General features: G+C 41.8%; 1 protein-coding gene across 1 annotated transcript in view; it reads left to right on the top strand.

Annotated features, from left to right (window-relative positions):
• Window positions 1-3,008: 3,008 nt before the first annotated feature.
• Window positions 3,009-16,967, top strand: part of DYRK1A (dual specificity tyrosine phosphorylation regulated kinase 1A) — an 89,331-nt gene continuing 75,372 nt past the window's right edge. Inside the window, 1 exon segment of the mRNA XM_051626098.1 lies at window positions 3,009-3,586. The gene's annotated coding sequence lies outside the window, so the exon portion shown is untranslated.

The following is a 16,967-nucleotide window of genomic DNA, read 5'->3' on the forward strand; positions in this document are numbered from 1 at the left end:
CTCCTAGCTCCCAGTGGTAATATAAAGCTCTGTCCTGTGCTCACCCCATGTGCTAGGTTTCCAGATGAGGCAGGATTCTGGAAGAGTTGCAGCCTGGACAATACTCAGATCCCTAACTCTAGCCCTAAGCCTACTGGCAGCAGAGGACACAAATACTCCTCCCAGTGCACACAGACAAACAACTCCATCCTGACACAAGCTCTGATCCCAGATTCGGCAGCTGGAGCAGGATTCTGGCAGAACTCCAGATCACAACAGCCTTTATCGTTACATTTTAGTCGTTACCAGCTCTAACACTTCAGCTGTTAAGGACCTAAGCAGAAAATGTTATAGACCATCCGTAGTGTATACACGTGCTTTTAATGAAATAGACGTTTAAGAGAATACTGTTGTACATGAGAAGAACTATACAGGTTATTCATTATCAAGATAATATTAACAAGACAAAAATATTTAGTTGTTTGGGCTGGAAAATAAAATTTTTAAAAAGGCCATGACCTTTTAAAGGACATTTTATCTCAGCCCAAGTTGCCATAAATATATATATACCATATATACCATAAACTTGGGTGTGGCCAGCAAAGTAAAGGTGGAGGACTACTGAGTGCACAAACTCATGAAAATGCTGCAATATTTTTAAGTATCAGCAAAAAAACCCAGACTCTCAAGAAACTCAAACAAACCCCAACATGTGACATGGTGCAACATTCTCTAATACAGTACCTAGTGTGACAACATTTTATGCACTTTACAGTTACTTACACTGAACAACAGCGAAATTACTCCACCACTGCATGTCACCATTCCCACAGAAAGGCAAAGAGATTTTAGCAAGATTTAGGAAATCCTCATGGGGATGGGTCCCACTGTCCTCAGAAGCGTGGCCTTTCCTTACTGATGAACTGAGCGGAGCCCAGGGACGACAGCCCATGCCGTGTGTTCTGGATTTCCTGCACAGCGCACTGTGCGTGCAGGTGCTCTAGGCCAAACTATCATATTAACTTGGGGGTCCCTCTGTAGAAGCCAGAGATCCTGTGGGGCTTTGTTTCACTGCACAGCACATGTGTGTGCTAGCTTTCCTCATCCCGGGGTAAGAGCTGCACTGTAGTCACACTGGAGGGGAAAGAGAGAAGTGTCAAAGCAGCTCAAAGCGTCCTCTCTGTCTTTCTGGGGCTGAGGGGAATGAGCAATGACTGCTTCAATCATGGTGCTCCCCAACACCTACCACAGCTTTCAGGTTCAGCTTCACGGATGATACTCAATGGGGCGGTCTCACAATTCCTTTATGACATGTTCCTGCTGCCTCCTGTGCCTCAGTATTTCTCCTAGCCATACAGGGAACTTTGCAATTTTGGAAGGGTGTTTTTGTTAGCATTCCTGCCGATGCAGAAAAAAGAGGCAGCAGTACTGTGTGGCTGAAGGTGAAAGAGGCTCTGGACTGTAACAAATTTTTAGCTTGGTTGAACCATGTGTGATACTGCATTTGCAATCAGTGCTTAGGTTATTTTGGGGGCCCTATGGTTCTGGCTGTTGCTGCACCTGTCTCCCTCTCCTTGGCTGCTTACTTCCACTTTATAAGCTGAGATTAAGAATATTAAAATGGAAAGAAAGGCAAGTGGAACAAGTGTCAGTACTATGTCCTCATTCCTTCACGGAGGCTGGCTGTGAACTAACATGACTAGGTGAAAGTATCACATGCTAAAGTATCAGATGAAACCCATGCTCTCCTCGTTTTAAAACCTTCGTGGGCATCCCAGAAAAAAACAACCCCGAACAACCCACATTAAAACAACCCCTGTCACAAGACTTGGGCTTGCTGCACCGCCACCGCAGCTCCACCCCGCAGTCACAGGTGGAAAGGAGCCTTCCTTCCCTCAGCAAGCCGGGGCTCGTGTTTTTTTTTTTGGGGGGGGGGGAGACGACGAGGACCACCCCTACCCGCCCGACTCCCCCGCACACACCGCACCGGCCCCGCAGTGCAGGGGCGCTGCCCCCCGGCGCAGCCCTGTCTCCCGGGCTTCCCTCGGGCCCCCGGACAGCCCCGCACAGCCCCGCTCCCGCTCCCACCCCCGCCCCGCCCCGCCCCGGCCGCCGCGCTGCCCGCGCCCCCTGCGGGCCGGGGAAGGCGACACAGCCCCGCGGGGTGGCGGGCGAGGAAGGGGGGGGGGGGGGGGGGTGTGTGGGGGTGGTGAGGACGGGCCGCCCCCTCCCGGGCGCGCACCGTGCAGCAGGGGCAGCCCCCGCCCCCGCCGTTCCCGCCCGGCGCCCCGCCCCGCCCCGCCGCCTCCCCCTCCCCCCCGCGCCGGGGCCATCCCGGCCCGCAGCGGCGCGGAACCCGTCACAGGCCGGAGGGCGCGGGGAGGGGCGGGGGGAGGGGGGGATGGGGGAGGGAGCAGCGGTTGCCCGGGCGACCCAGGCCCGCCCTTCCCCCGTCGCGCGCGTCCCCGCCCTCCCACGTCAGCGCCGTCTCCCGCCCGGCCGGGGTGGGGCGGCCGGGCCGCTTGATTGACAGTTGCCATAGAAACAGGCTCTCCCCGCCGCCATTTTGTCAGTTAGCTGCCTTTTTTTTTAAAAAAAAAAAAAACCAACCCAAAACCCTCTTCCCGCCTGAATCGTGGTGTGTGTGGGGGGTTCCTTTCTTTTTTTTTTTTTTTTTCTTCCTCTTCCTTCCCACCTCCACCTCGAAAGACGTTATCTCCCGAGAAAAACGAAAGAACACCCCGGGGGAAAAAAAAAAAAAAAAAAAAGCCAAAAAACCAAACAACAAACTGTCTCCGGAGGGTCCGGCGGGGACACGCCGGGAGTTCGCCCCGCGCGGAACCAGGAGCGGCGGGAGGCGGCGGCGGGAGCGGTGCGGGAAGGGGAGCGGGGCGGGAGCGGCGCCCGGGCGAAGCCGGTTGGCGAGGGAGGGAGGGAGGGAGGGGGAAGGAGGAGCGGGCGGGGAGGGAGGGAGGGAGGGGGAGGAGGTAGAGGCTGGCAAGCGGGGGAGGGAGGGAGGGAGCGAGGAGTTCCCGGGGGCTCGGTACGGCGCTGCGCTTCCCCCCCACCCCCTCCTCCCCCCGCCCGCTGGCGCCCGCCCGCCGCTGTCCCCGCGCTGCCTGGCCGGGGCTCAGGCCGCCGCCGCCGCCGCCGCCGCGCCGAGGGGAGGTCGGGCCCTGCCGTTGCCGCCGCCGGGCGCTGCGCAGGTTTGGAACGCGCGCCATTTTGTGAGCGATAGAAAATCCAGCCCGGCCAGGAAGCGCCGCGGATCCGCCCGCCGGGCCGGGCCGGGCCGGGCCCCCCTCCGCTCTCCCCCCTCCCCTCCTCTCCCCGTCTTCGCCGCCCCGAGAGGAAGGCGCGCAGCGGACAGACCCTTCGGCCGGTGCCCCCCGCGCCCCGAGCGGCACCGGCGCCAGCCGTGCGGGCCCGAGCGCGGCGGGGCGGCCGGACTGCGGAGCGCACAAGAGGGAGGCGCTGCCGCGCCGGGGCCCCTGGCCGAGGCGAGCGCTCCCTCCTCGCCCTGCCTTGCGCCCGCCGCCCAAGGGGAGAAGAGGCCTCAGCCGGGAGAAGCCGGGCCGGAGCGCAGGGCCCGCCACCCCCCGCACGGGTAAGTGAGACGCCTGAGCCGGTGGCGGGGAGCTGCGCAGCGGGACGAGCTGGTGCCACCTCCCGGCCCGGCGCGGTCGAGGGGGGCGCAGCGCAGGGGGCAGCTCCGCTGCCATCTTAGACAGAGGAGGTGGGGAGAGCGTCGGGGCCCGCCGAGCCGCAGGTTGAAGCTGGCAGGGCCGGGACCCGCACCGGGCTTTGGACCTGGTCTCCTTCCCCGCTCCCCCTACCACCGCCCCTTTCTGCGGCAGGCCAGGCATGGCCGGGGGGGCAGCGGCGGCGGCCTCGGCCTCTGCGGCCCTTTTCTCTTCGGCGTCCGGGAGAGGCTGTCGCTGCCGGGGTTGGGAAGCGGAGCGGCGAGAAGGGCCGCGGGAGCGGCAATGGAGGAAGGGAGCTCGTCTGGATCCTCTCGCTCCTATGCGCAACGCCCTGCGGTGGGCGGGTGCGAGGTCTCGCCCCGGTCTGGGAGCAGGGAGAGGGGAGGCGAGAAGGGCGGCAGGAGTTGAACCATCGTCAGCTGAGCAGGCACCTGTTGTGGTGGAGGCTGTGGGTGCCCCTGCTTGCACCCGTGTGAGGGACTTGTGTGGTACCTCGGTGGGGAAGTTGGAGGCCGATGTGGAAGGAGTACCTGGGAGATGACTGACATCTGGGCGGGGGGGGGGGGGGGAAGGGTGGGGAAGGGCAGGGAGAAGCAGTTGGGAATAGGCACAGGGACACACAGGCGCTTCTGTATTTTAATAGCGGGCTGCAGTCTTTTAGGAATTTAGCTTTGTGTTGCTCAAGAAATTTGAGTCCTTGTCTGATACGTAGGGTGCTCCTTCTCTGTAGTGGCATTCCCTCCTGCCGCCACAAAATCAGAAAACGCAATTAAAAGTACTGTAATTTGAAATTTCGAAATTGGTGCATTTTTGAATCTCAGTCAGCTTTGAAGTTTTCGGTTTGGTCTGTCCAAAGACTATGTAGGGGTTCTTTGATCGTGTGTCTAGATTGCTGCTGTTACTTAGTTCTCCTATTACTCCACAGTCATTGGGGGAAATAAACATTCATTGTTCTTTAAAATTAACAAAGACAGAATATCTGACTACAAAATAAATCAACACGTATTTTTGATTACCTACTGTTTTAATCCAAATGGGAGTGTGCTGTTAACTTTTGCCAGTAGGTGCATATAGTCACGCTTAAATGAATATAGCATCATAGTGGGGGTCTAGATAAGTAGATGTTAACAGCTTATCTTGTTATAGTGCTGGCATTTCGTTCTCCTTCCCTTTAAGAAAAGGTGTGTGAAGCTGAAGAATATGCCAATAATATCTGGTGATAAATAAGCAAACGTTTTCTTTGTAGTAGTATTTAATTATCTGGCTGTCACCAAGCAGAATTCAGCTTACCTCACTGAAATAGTCTGAAGCCCTAAAAAGTTCTGTTAAACTTGTTTCTCTTTCTGTCCACATCCCCCTCCCCGCAGCCTCTGTAGGTTGGATATTTTTGGAAAATTAATTATACTTTATAGAATTAGAATAATAACTGAGTAGGAGCTAGTATTTGTTAAATATTATCTATATATATTTGGTGAACTTGGTGTGTGTGTATATATAGACTACTTTTGTAGGCTACGCTTCATGTTTTCGGCTTATATGAATTATTTAGAACTAGTGTTTTTATTAGCAGTCTGAAGTAGAAGATGTGTGTGATGTGTTAAATTTACATTTTTCTGCTGTGAATTAAAAATTCTGTCAAAACTTGTGAAGCTTATCTAGTTTAATTCATCTTTTTTGGGTAACGCACGTGTGTCTTGTTCAAAATTGAATAAAGAGCGTGACCTTCTTAAATCAAGAAAGGAGGGCAATTCCTTCTGTTAAATGACTGTATGTGCATTTACATATGACAATAATTTAATACTGTTTCCAGGCAAATAGGTGAGAAAGACAGTTTGTTACATGAGCAGCAGTGTTACAGTTCCTGAATCAATACTTGGGTGGATTTAGAACTTGTCATTGGAATCCCCTCCCCCACATTGGACAGTGACAGAGAAGCCACAACAAGGATAATTTTACCTAATAGCAGCCAAGCGTTCTCTATTTCAGTGTCAGTTTATGGGTAGTATTCTCTTACTTGTGTAAAATAATGAGGTAGTCAAGAGGAATTTATCAATTTTTAAAGTACATGGGTTTTGTGGATACTGGGAAATTAACACATGTTGACCATAAATGACTTCTGACAAACTGGTTGATAGTTTAAACAAAGTATAAAAATATGACTGATATCTAAAAAAAAATGCCTGCCTCATGTGAGCTTTTAAGTTACATTTAATTAGGACATACTTGCTAACATATATAACATATTTTAAAATATTAATTCTGATAGGGCCTTGCAAAGAAATATGTGTCCGGATTAACTGTATTATTAGGCTTTGCCTTCATGGATTTAATGTGATGTTTTTGTCATTTTAGTTCAATTAGACAACACCTTAATGTGAAGCGAAAAGTCACTTTTAGTTAGTCTAGCGTGTTTAAAACTGTACCACTTGATCTTATGGTAGTATGTGGAAAGACTAAACACATGAAAAACTGTACCTTTATTTGCTATGATAGCATTTTACAGTTTCATCTGAACTGAAATGGGTGGTGATTTGAAGACTAAAATGTACACTTACCAAATAAGCAATTTTGTTGCTATAATTAAAATTATCTTTTCAACATTCCTCTTAAATCCTCTTTACTTCAGACATTTTTAACCCTGGCCATGGGACTGTAGGTAGAAAGTTGTTACAGCTTACGTTTTTGAGTAAGAATCAAAGACTGGTATATGTTTAGTTTTTTTATGGTAATTTATAATACCATTTGGACAACTATTCTCCAAAGTGAATAAAAAGACTTTCTGATACCTTTGTTTTATGGGAGCATGGGAGACTTGTGTAACTTCTGAAATCCTTTTGTAAATAGATTTGTAGAATAGGATTATTTACAGAGAACTGCTGCATTTGTTGTTATAACTAAGTACAATAGATTATTAGTTAAATTTACAGTTTCATCCTCTTTTTTGTAAGAGTGGTAAAAACCATATTTAAAAAAAAAATTAATAACTTTTTTGCTAATCAGACTTAGGAAGTCTACAAGATGTGATATGTTTATGCGGTGAGACTTCTTTTTTGTTCTTAAGACTATTTGAAATAGTACAAGAAGCCTTTCTGAGCAAATATGCCTTTCTCGTAAGCTTACAAGTGAAGAAAAAAGTAAACAAGACATTCGGAGAAATGGAATACTCTCCTTTTCCTTCCTCACCTTCATGGGTCCTTTAAGAGGAGAGTTGTGGGAACTGTAGTCTATTGATGGTTTAAAAACAACTGAGAAACTTCTGCAAATTAGAAACAATTGTTACTTCCAGGAAGATATACTGTATATATACAGTTATATAGTACGGTCTCTTCATGATGACACAATATACCAATAGAATTGCAGTGACCTTATCATTAGTTGTGTGTAACAATTAATATAACAGTTTCTAATTGATATCCATTGGTTGGTTATCTTTTTCCTTTATAGAGAGGGAAGTAACATTATGTGTTTTGTTCTGTTTTATCCAAGCATGACTGAAAAAGATTACTCAACTGCTTTTGCTAGTACAAATGTATTTCATTACTTTAGAATAGGTCTCTAGTTTATATTTGCCCCAGCTTTATTTGGAGTTAAGCTCTATTTCCCCTGATATTCTTGTATATGAGTCTTGTCCGGTATCTGTGGGTGCTTAATTATGACTTACTTGTCTGAGAGTACCAATCAAAAAAGGAGCTCCTTTTTCACTGGGAAGCACATAGAAATGAGATGGGCTAAGCCCCATTGTCTTCATAAGGTTTTTTCCCCCTCTTATGCTTCCTACCTCTCCCCATCTCTAAAGGATAGGTGTGTTTTTTCCACAGTTGAAAGTGTTGAAGATGGGGTGGCTCAATATGAAAAGTGCTGACATTATTGTATCCTCATTCATTCCAAAATGTTCTGTCCATACAGCTTACAGGATGAATACCCCCTGAAGGGCTAGGGAAATGTAGGGAATACTCTGGAGCCTCTTGAGTCTACATAGTAGCTATTTCAGTTACCCTTTATGAAGACATAATCAGTTTAATTTCAGCTCTGAATATAGCATTTCTTAAAAGCAGTGAAAATATTTCTGTAATTAAAATAACATAAGCTAGTACTTATTTATAAACATACTGCTTGCAAAGTTTCCCGGATCTTAGTAGCACTAAATATCTGAAAATGAAACTGAGTAAATGAAAGTGAAATTAACTCCATTAAGTATCAGTTTTGTTCCAGCTGTGAGAAACCAAGCTTTCATTTTATGTGTTACATAAAGCTCCAAAACCTTACATTTTTTTCTTATTTTTCACCCTCCCTTTTATTTTCCCCTGGAGGCAAAGACTGTGTTTAAGGTCAGTTAAAGGAGTAGTTAATGACATATTGATACGTCTTACCTGTTGAAAAGTTTCCTCTTTCTTTTTAGCCACTGTTTGAATGGTGAAATAAGAGAGGAATGGAAATGTACAAAATGATTTCTGATGGCAGGGTTATTCTTTCAAAACAGAATAGAAGAAAATTAGTAAATGTTGATAAGTTACTGAAAAATATCAAACTAGTAGAATGGCATAATCACAGTTAAATACACTTAAATGATGAAATCCAACTTGCCAGTGGAACTTTTAAATCCTAACGTATCCCAAAAACATATTTGTTGTTTTTTGACTTCCCGGCTTCAAACATAGGCAGCTAGAGTTTTTGTTCATTCAAAATCCTATTTACGTGTATGTGCTTAAATCTTAATTTCTGTTCCTGTGAACTATGTAAATTCATAATAACTTCTCATTTGTTTTGCCAGTGGACCTGTTCTTGAGGACCCAATTGGAGCATAGCGCATCCACTTTCTTTGTAAAGAAAATAGTTCTGTGTCTATGCTATTTACTGTTTAAACTGAAGGAGGGGGTGAAAAGAGGAAAAAAAATATTGTCAGGTGTGGAAGTTAATGTGTTAGCACTCAGTTCTGTATATTCCTGACCACTATGAATTTTCTTACACTGACCTGTTTGGTCTGTCCAAGTTGTAAACTACAGCTTTTTTCCTGTTTATAAATGTATGAACATATATTCTTGGTTTTAAAATGCAGTTTTAACAGTACTTATACATGAAATACATATAGAATTTGCATGTGATTACAAAGCAAGCAGTTTCTAATACACTCTTTCAAAATCTCATTGATAATGGAAGCTCAGTAACCTTCCTGGATTATGTCTGATTCTGGCTTCTTTGTTGTTCTTTCCAACTTGGGGATAAGTAGGCATTAATTTAGTGACATGCCAAAAATTACAAGTTAGTGTTTATATATATTCATGTCTTTATTACTGTTACAAGAAGTGATTGTTGAATGAAGATCTTGGCAGTTTCCTGTTCTGTAGAAGTTACTCATAAATACTACAAATACTGGATCATAGTTGTGCAGTAACACAGCTGAATGTACATTTTTTACCATGATCAGATGTTCTAAGCTTAGAATTCTGTGTTGTTGTATTTAGGGTGACTTTCCTGTCAATGTCATATTGTGCCTTCAGAAGTTGAGATTTTTATGGCAAGTCCTATGCAGGAAAACAAGCATTACTGCAAATTCAGAGTGTGTACATAATTGCATATATCTATCTATGTCTTATCACTGAAATCAGATTTTTGCTGAAATTCTATGTATTCTGAAGCTACAAACTTGGATTACAGTTTCCCTCAAAATCTGCACTAGTAGATGCACTTCTAGGGAGTTCTGGTCAGTTAGCTATGCAGTTACTGCAGCTTAATTTTGAATTACCCTTGTATCTCCTCAAATTTTTCTTGATGGTTTTATTTTTAATACACACTGCTTTTTACAAGCTTAGTTTCTAAGTGAGTTAATGTCTTCTGTGAACTATGTCTATTAGAGAAAGCATCATAAATGATTCACTTATGTTGAAGGCTGAGTGGGAAGAGTATATATGATACTGTGTTATAAACTATAGTTGAAGTTTGTAATATAAGAGCATAGTTAAAAATTTCTTGGTTTTGCATTGTTGTACTACTTAGGGACCTTAGCTGGGATCTGATCCATTTTGCTTTGTACTGTCCAACATGAAGTAAGTATTATTTATTTCTCTATTTTACCAGGATTTCATGACTTTGAGATGCATAGCCATTAATTCCTAATGTTCTCCTTTGTAGTGTTTTTGTTACGGTGTTGTTTAAATATATATGTGTTTTTGGTTTGTCTTTTCTTCTGATGAATAAAAACGATTGTGAGTTACTGTAGTTTGATAATCTGTTGTACAAAAGCTTAATGGTAGAAGGTCTAAAAACTAATAATCTGGAGATGTGAATGGAAATTGTTAATGATATCTGATGTCCTTTCAAGAGGGTTTATTTTCTGTCTCTGTAGGATTTGTTTGGGGATGTTTTCACCTGTGTGTTTCACTCAGCATGTAGTCGTGATTTGCAGTTCACAGTGACCATATGAGTCTACTTCTAGTCTTTTTACCCATGAGAACATTCATTTGCATATGTCTATGTAGTTAAATTAACCAGAGTCATACTCACAACATGGACACTTTAAAAGTTTATTAGCTTAGTTTTGAAACCTTGAGAAATCCAGCAGCACATATGGAAACAGGTTTTTGGAGTACAAGTACGTGTCTGCCTTACCTTAGTGGTTAATGATAACACTGACAACTTTTGTTGTCATTCTTGAATCAGGATTAGCTTTGCTTCAGATGAGGGGGGCCAGAAACTTAGATATTCCTTTTGTCAGAATTTGATACAATTTCTAATTGTGGATTTGAAGGTAATACTTTTGCCCCTTGAATTTGCATGCTGCCAGACAATTGTAGTAAACCATAATGCAAGTTCTCCCTGAAGTGTTTCTGTTTAATTTCTAACAGAAGTTCTAAGAGAAGCAAGAAAAACATGTTGGCCAAGTTATATGTGTTATCTTGAGTTCTCTGTTTTAAAGTATAGTTTAAAATAATTATTTTTTCCCCCTCTTCTTATAATGCCAGGAAATAGCTGTATACCTCTGTAAAGCAGGTATATAATTCCAGTTTTGTTAGATGATTTTAACCAGTATCCAGTTATTTCAAGAAATGAGAAAACAAGTTCTACCGATAGTCCACAAGATTCAAGTATTGTGCTTTGCAATAATTCTCTGTCCAGCACAGTTCATAAAAATGCTTTTCTAATTGAACAGAGATTATTTAAAAATGTTTGATTCAGCTTCGCTACTGTTCTAATGGAAGTTAAATGTAAAATGTATATAGTGATACACAGGGACACTCAGTGACAAACTGACTTTTTAAAGAGGTCTTCTGAAGCTCTGCCAGTGTATGCGTGTGGTGCTTTGAATTTGGAAACATTGGAGATCATCAGTGATCTCTGCCCCTTGATCTGTATACATACAGACTATCAGTATTTGTAGGGTGTTGGGCTTTTATTTAATAGCAGAAAAAAAAATTAATAAGCTTTCTAAATGCTTATTAAAAAAACATCTTAAGATGAAACACTGGATTGGAGTAGTTCACGTTAAATATTTTCTTAGTATTGGGAAGTTTAAGGTAGACTTATATTCTGAAGCACAGGAGATTTGTTCCCCTCCCTCCCCTTTTTCCCCCTTTGTGTCCAATATAATATTATAAAGTTATTTAAAAAAAAAATTGTTTTGTTTTTCTTTGCATTGGAGACATGTTCTGATGTAGATTAGTTAAAAAAATTTTGTTGGGAGAAAGATTTCCTTGGCCTTAGTTTACATTTATTGCCCTTTAGTGTGTATTTCCAAAGTCCATTATGACACCAAGGGGACTTAGTTGACCTTCCCTATGTTATTAATAATTTTGTGTGTCTTTATCACAAGGTGGGGGTTTTTTCACTTCAAAAGTATCAATGTAGACCTACATAGCTACAACAGTATTTTGTCATACTATTGCCCTAACTCTTTAAGATTTTGTGTCTTTTACTTCCACCCTAATTCTATTGAAATGTGAGAATATGCAGTTATTTCTGTACAATAGTTTGAAAAGTGGGATGTAGAGTTTAATTTGTAGACTTCCATATTTGAAAAGTTTTTCCTTGGTATTTTCTCATACAGGATTCTTTATATGGATGGCTTTCATTCTCTTTCTCTAGACTACTGCTACTTAGAGAAAAAACCCCAAAACAACCCTTAATTTTAATCTTTGTATGTTAAAGCAAAGCTTTGTTTGCATAAAAGTACACAATCTGAGATCTCTGGTTTGAGGTGAGGTGGAAGCTTAAGATGTATTTTTAGCAAGCATACAGTGGGCCCGGAATACCATTTCTAAGTTACATGTTAGTCATTATGTATGTTCTGAAATGTGTGAGCTCCCAACTTGACAGTGCCAGTTTATTTATGTATTTGACGAAAGAGGTATGCATTATATTCCATATGTTGTTAGGACGCTTTGTCTTATTTATAAATCTTGAACACTTCTGTAGTTGCATTTATTAGTTATTTCCATAAAACTTCCCAAACTAAGTCAAACACTCAAACATTGACAAAAATGGGAAAATCATCTCTTGCTCTTGGTAGTCTGAATTTTCTTTAATTATGCAGTAAATATATATATATATTTAGATGCAAGCTGTTAATAGTTGCACACTGTCTAAACCTTGTACTTAGTCTCAGGTTTGTGATTTTCTCATGGGCGTGTGTAAAGAAGTAACATTTTGGTATGTGAATCTGGCAAATGCTAACAGATTCTTTCAACATCTTGTGGAAGATTAATATTTTTCAAGGATTTCAGGACCTAATGTCTAGAAAAAAGCCTTCCACCAAACCTAGAAATATTTATGTATCTTGGTTATTGGCAGCCAAGCCTAAGGCACTGAGTTCTCTTTTTGTGGGATGGAGACAGAGGTTTCTGAGATTTTAGGCATTTTGTACAGTGCTTCACATTGCTTTCCATACAGCAGTTGCTGCTTTGCTAACAAAAGGTAAATACCTGTTACCAAGCTGCTTTTTAGCGAAGCAAATGAAAGCAAAAAAGGTGAATTGCCCAAAGTTGCACAGTGACCCTGTGGGCAAAGCTGAGGTTAAGGGTTTAGGTTGCTTATGTCTTAATAGCAGGATGCTGTGTATTTGTAGTTGCATTTTACTTGAGTTTTTATTCCGAGTGCTTTTTAAGTCAGAGAAGCAGTCTCTACAGTTGGCGAGTGACTCAGCATATCCAGATAGAGGTCTACTCGAGGAAGTTAGGATTTGTTTGGAATTTTGGGGGAATTAGAGTTCAAAAGAATTTTTTCCAAAAGGAGTTTGCTTGTCGTAAAAATAATTTTTTTTTTACTTGCAGTCTTTTTCCCCATTTGATATGTGTACCTCAATTTCAGAAAGAACCGATGGAGTATTTCAGTAAATAGTTTCATTTATGGTATAGGTGGCATTTACTGTATAACTTTGTTTTGTATGTGTTGTCCTGATGTGCATGGTAAGTGTTGGTTCAATGAAAAAAATAGCACTTCACTGTGTAAGTAAAGATTGTGTTGCAAAATATGTAAAAGATACAGAGTTGTCTGTGAAGCTTGCCTTAAACATTTCTTAACTAGATCTGTGATTTTATAACATTTATAAAACTTATTTTTCAAATGGAGAGAGAAAGAGTCATATATGGTATTTACCCAGTTTGTGTGATTGAAACGTTTCCATCTGATTAGTACAGAAGCTCTCACCTCTCCTACCTGATCTGGCAGGGCTGATTTCTTAATTTTATGGGTCAACAATTTGAGGGGAAACAGTTTGGGGAACTATGGGTTACCTGTGCAAGTGTATACTGGGTGTGTAAACCACACTTTTGTCTGCATGGGTTTGGTTGGCTTTCATGAGGGAAAACTGGCTAATTTTTCAGCTGATCAAACTTGTCTCAGAGTCTTGAGACATTGGTTGGCAGTAGTGGCAGTGAAGGGAAGTAAAGATTGAAACTATTGGTCTTCTGCTACTCTACCTTCTTAAATTTGGGGAAGATTTGAGAAGACTTCATTGTCTTTTTTTCATCCTGATAAATTCTGTCTTCTGTGTATGGTCGACTGGTAGCTAATTTCAGTGCAGAGAGAGTGCTGAAGGGCAGAACAGCAAAGAACAGTATATTGAGAGAAAAACACAAGTAACATTGATTTTCTCCCCCATTCCTTGTATCCTAAACCATTTTCTTCTTCCACTCACCCAAATCTGTGTATGTTTTCATGGAATTAGTGAAAATTACCTTGCTCTACCTGAGGCTGTATCTATGCCAAGTTTGAAATAATAAAAAATATGGAAAAAGATGAAAAGCAAGAACTCTGCTTTTGTATCTCATCTATGAGGGGTATGGCACATGCACAGTATTTAATCTGATAACATTACATGTTTTTTGTATTAGAGTATAAGTATTAGCAAACTGAAGTTCGTGTTGCAAGGTGTAGAGGCACTGAAAGCACTTTGAGGGATATTGTTGAGTCATTCTAAGGCAAAGTGGGCAACAAGGAGTTCTTTGAAGGCAATTACCACTTGAGCAGTTCCTCTTCTCTCCAGATTCTGGCTACTTGTTCCCACCTGCTTTGTATTGGCACAGCTGTTTGTAAGACCAGCCAGTGATTCAGACTTGGAAACTGAGTTGGCTGAAATATATAATTTTATATATATAACATTTGGGTGTGTGTGTGGGGGTTGGAGAATCAGGTTACTTTTCAGTCAGATCAGTTCCCAGACCCAGTACACTGTGCTGTTGCTCAGACGCTTGACAAGATAAAGGAATAGGTTGTGTGGGTGGACAGGAACAGGGTGTCTAGAAGAGGCAGGGGTTGGTTAACTGGCTCTGATAGCACTGTTACTTAATGGAGAACAGAATTCTGAGAAATTTTCACCACCCCTTCTCTAGTAAATCACTCTCCTGTCAGTGTCTCTCTCTGTCCCCTGCCACGCTCTACCTCTCTGACTTACGCTTGCTTCCTCAACTCTTCCATGCTTATTCCCACTCTAATGCTGTCCTGCTTGCGTGCACTTTTAATATGTGCTACCACAGTCTTACATGATAACAAGTTCTCTTTCTGAATCTCCTGCTTGCTTTCTAACTCTCCTACTTACTTGTGCTCTTCCTTCTAGTTTTTCCTCACTCTTGCTTGCTCTTTTTTTACAATTTTCTAACTTAGGTTCATTCCCTTTTTTTATTATGTCATTTCTATTGCTTGGTCTCTCAAGTGCCATTTTTTTTGTCACTTGGTGTCTCTTGCTTGCTCAGTGTTTTCTCCTACTTCTCCTTTCTCACTTATTCTTTCTCTCTCCCCCTTCCCCCTACCCCCTTAAGAATAATGCTTCTGAGGGGAAAAAGTATTTATGTTTTAAATACGAAAACCCAAAGTTTTAAATTTTGTTTCCCCCCTCCCCAGACATTAACACAAAACAATGCAATATATAGATTTTTTTTCTTAATTTCATTCACTTCTGAAATTTTTGCTTGAATTCTATATTGCCTTAAGATAGATAAGCGCACTCAAAATACATCTTGTTACTGTTTGGACAAACCGGAAGGTGCATTGAAGTTTCTAAAGGTAATGTTCTAATGAAAGGTATTTTTCAGTTTTCTTTATAAGATAAGAGCATAGCTTTTTGACACCAGAAGCTAAATTGCAGTGTAAAGATGCATAGTTTACTTGTTCCTGCTATACAAAGGAGACATTAAAAAGTATTTCTGTTGATAGCCCGGTTTTAGCTTAGCCACCAGCTGGACTGGTTATGTTAACAAACAACACTCTTGGAAATTTCATACTTGCTTGTCCTCTTAAATAAGTGACCAGAGCTGCTGGGGTTATGTTGTTGGTTCACTTCCATGTATTCAGATGCTTCATAGTTTTGTTCAGGTTATTTAAATGTTGTTGATAACTATTCATATGTTAGTTGGAAAAATAGGCAGGAGTGCTTATTGGTTATCTGAATCCATCCATATTTTAATATTGATCCATTTTTTAGTAATCCAAAGTGACTTCAAATAAAAACATGGAAGACTGGACAACACACGGTCTTTATAGCAGGAAAAAAGAACCTTGCAAGACATGCTTGCATGTCTTAATGAAAAATTTGATGGGCAACATCTTATTTTTTGCATTCTCATATGAGAGTGCACTTAAGCATCATTCTCTGAACTTGCAGGTTTTTGTTTCATTAGGCCAGATGTTTAGTCAGATTATCAAGCAGCCTGCTCTCAGGATGTATGTACCAGTAGGGCAAACACTATTCTGAATTACAATACTTGTGTTTAGAAATGTTCAGTCAGTTCCTTCTTGGTTAGTAAATAAAAATGGGACTTGCTGTATCGCTTCAGTGGTTTGTGGCCTGATAATAATACTTGTTATTATTATTGTTACTGTTATTATTTTAATCCCATTCATCTTCACTTCTGATTTAGGTCTTGTTCTAGTCTATTCTTCAGTAAACTGTTCATTGTGCTTCTTAGTGTTTTTTTTTTTTTTTAATTATAGAAACATTAAGGTTGGAAGGGACCTTAAAGATCATCTAGTTCCAACCCCGCTGCCATGAACAGGTAACCCTACCACTAGGCCAGGTTGCACAGAACCTTGTTCAACCTGTCCTTAAAAACCTTCGGGGATGGGGCATGGTTTAAGACTTTCGGCTTGTGATAAACTTTCTCAGTTTCTAGGAATAGTTGAGGTTTCTTAGTTACACAGTGGTTTAGCAACTTTGATATTTAGCATCTGTCTTTCCCCCCCCTCTCATGCTTCAGCATTCCACTGCACTTTTCATAAAGTCTTGTATCTCTTTTTCCCTAACTTGCTTTGGGTTGACTATTCTGCATTTCAGAACTTCCTACTTTGACTGTCTTTGTTGCCCTTCAAGATATCATTCATCTCCTTGACTCCTTTAGGAAAGGGTGGAAGACTACTTAGTGTTTTCAGGCAGTGTCTGTGGCAGATACAATCTGTACAGGTTAGCATGTCTCTTGCTCTTTTCTGAGCTCAGAGGCACCATGAGGAACATCTCCATGCTTTCTAGTAATTCCTGTAAATCCAGTATGAAGCTGACTTGAAATATTTTTAATATGAACTCCCTAAGCAAAAAAGGAAGAGTAGGCCTTGGCTGTTAGATCCATGGGGGGATCCATCTTCCCTCAGATAGATTCAGTATAGTGAAGTCCGTAGAGGTTTCTTTCTCTTAAGCTCTGAAGCTATTAAGTTTCCTTTACGTTCATTTAAAGTAAAGTCTCAAATTAGCGGTGTGGAGTTCTGGCTTATTTCCAGAATCGGGGTTTTAAAATTATTTTTTATTTTAAAAAAAAAAAAAAAAGTTGGGAAGAGGAAAGTTCCACTTTTGAAGCCATTAAATGT

The sequence above is a fragment of the Apus apus genome, chromosome 1 (genome assembly GCF_020740795.1).
Source record: "Apus apus isolate bApuApu2 chromosome 1, bApuApu2.pri.cur, whole genome shotgun sequence".
Classification (NCBI taxonomy): Eukaryota; Metazoa; Chordata; class Aves; order Apodiformes; family Apodidae; genus Apus; species Apus apus.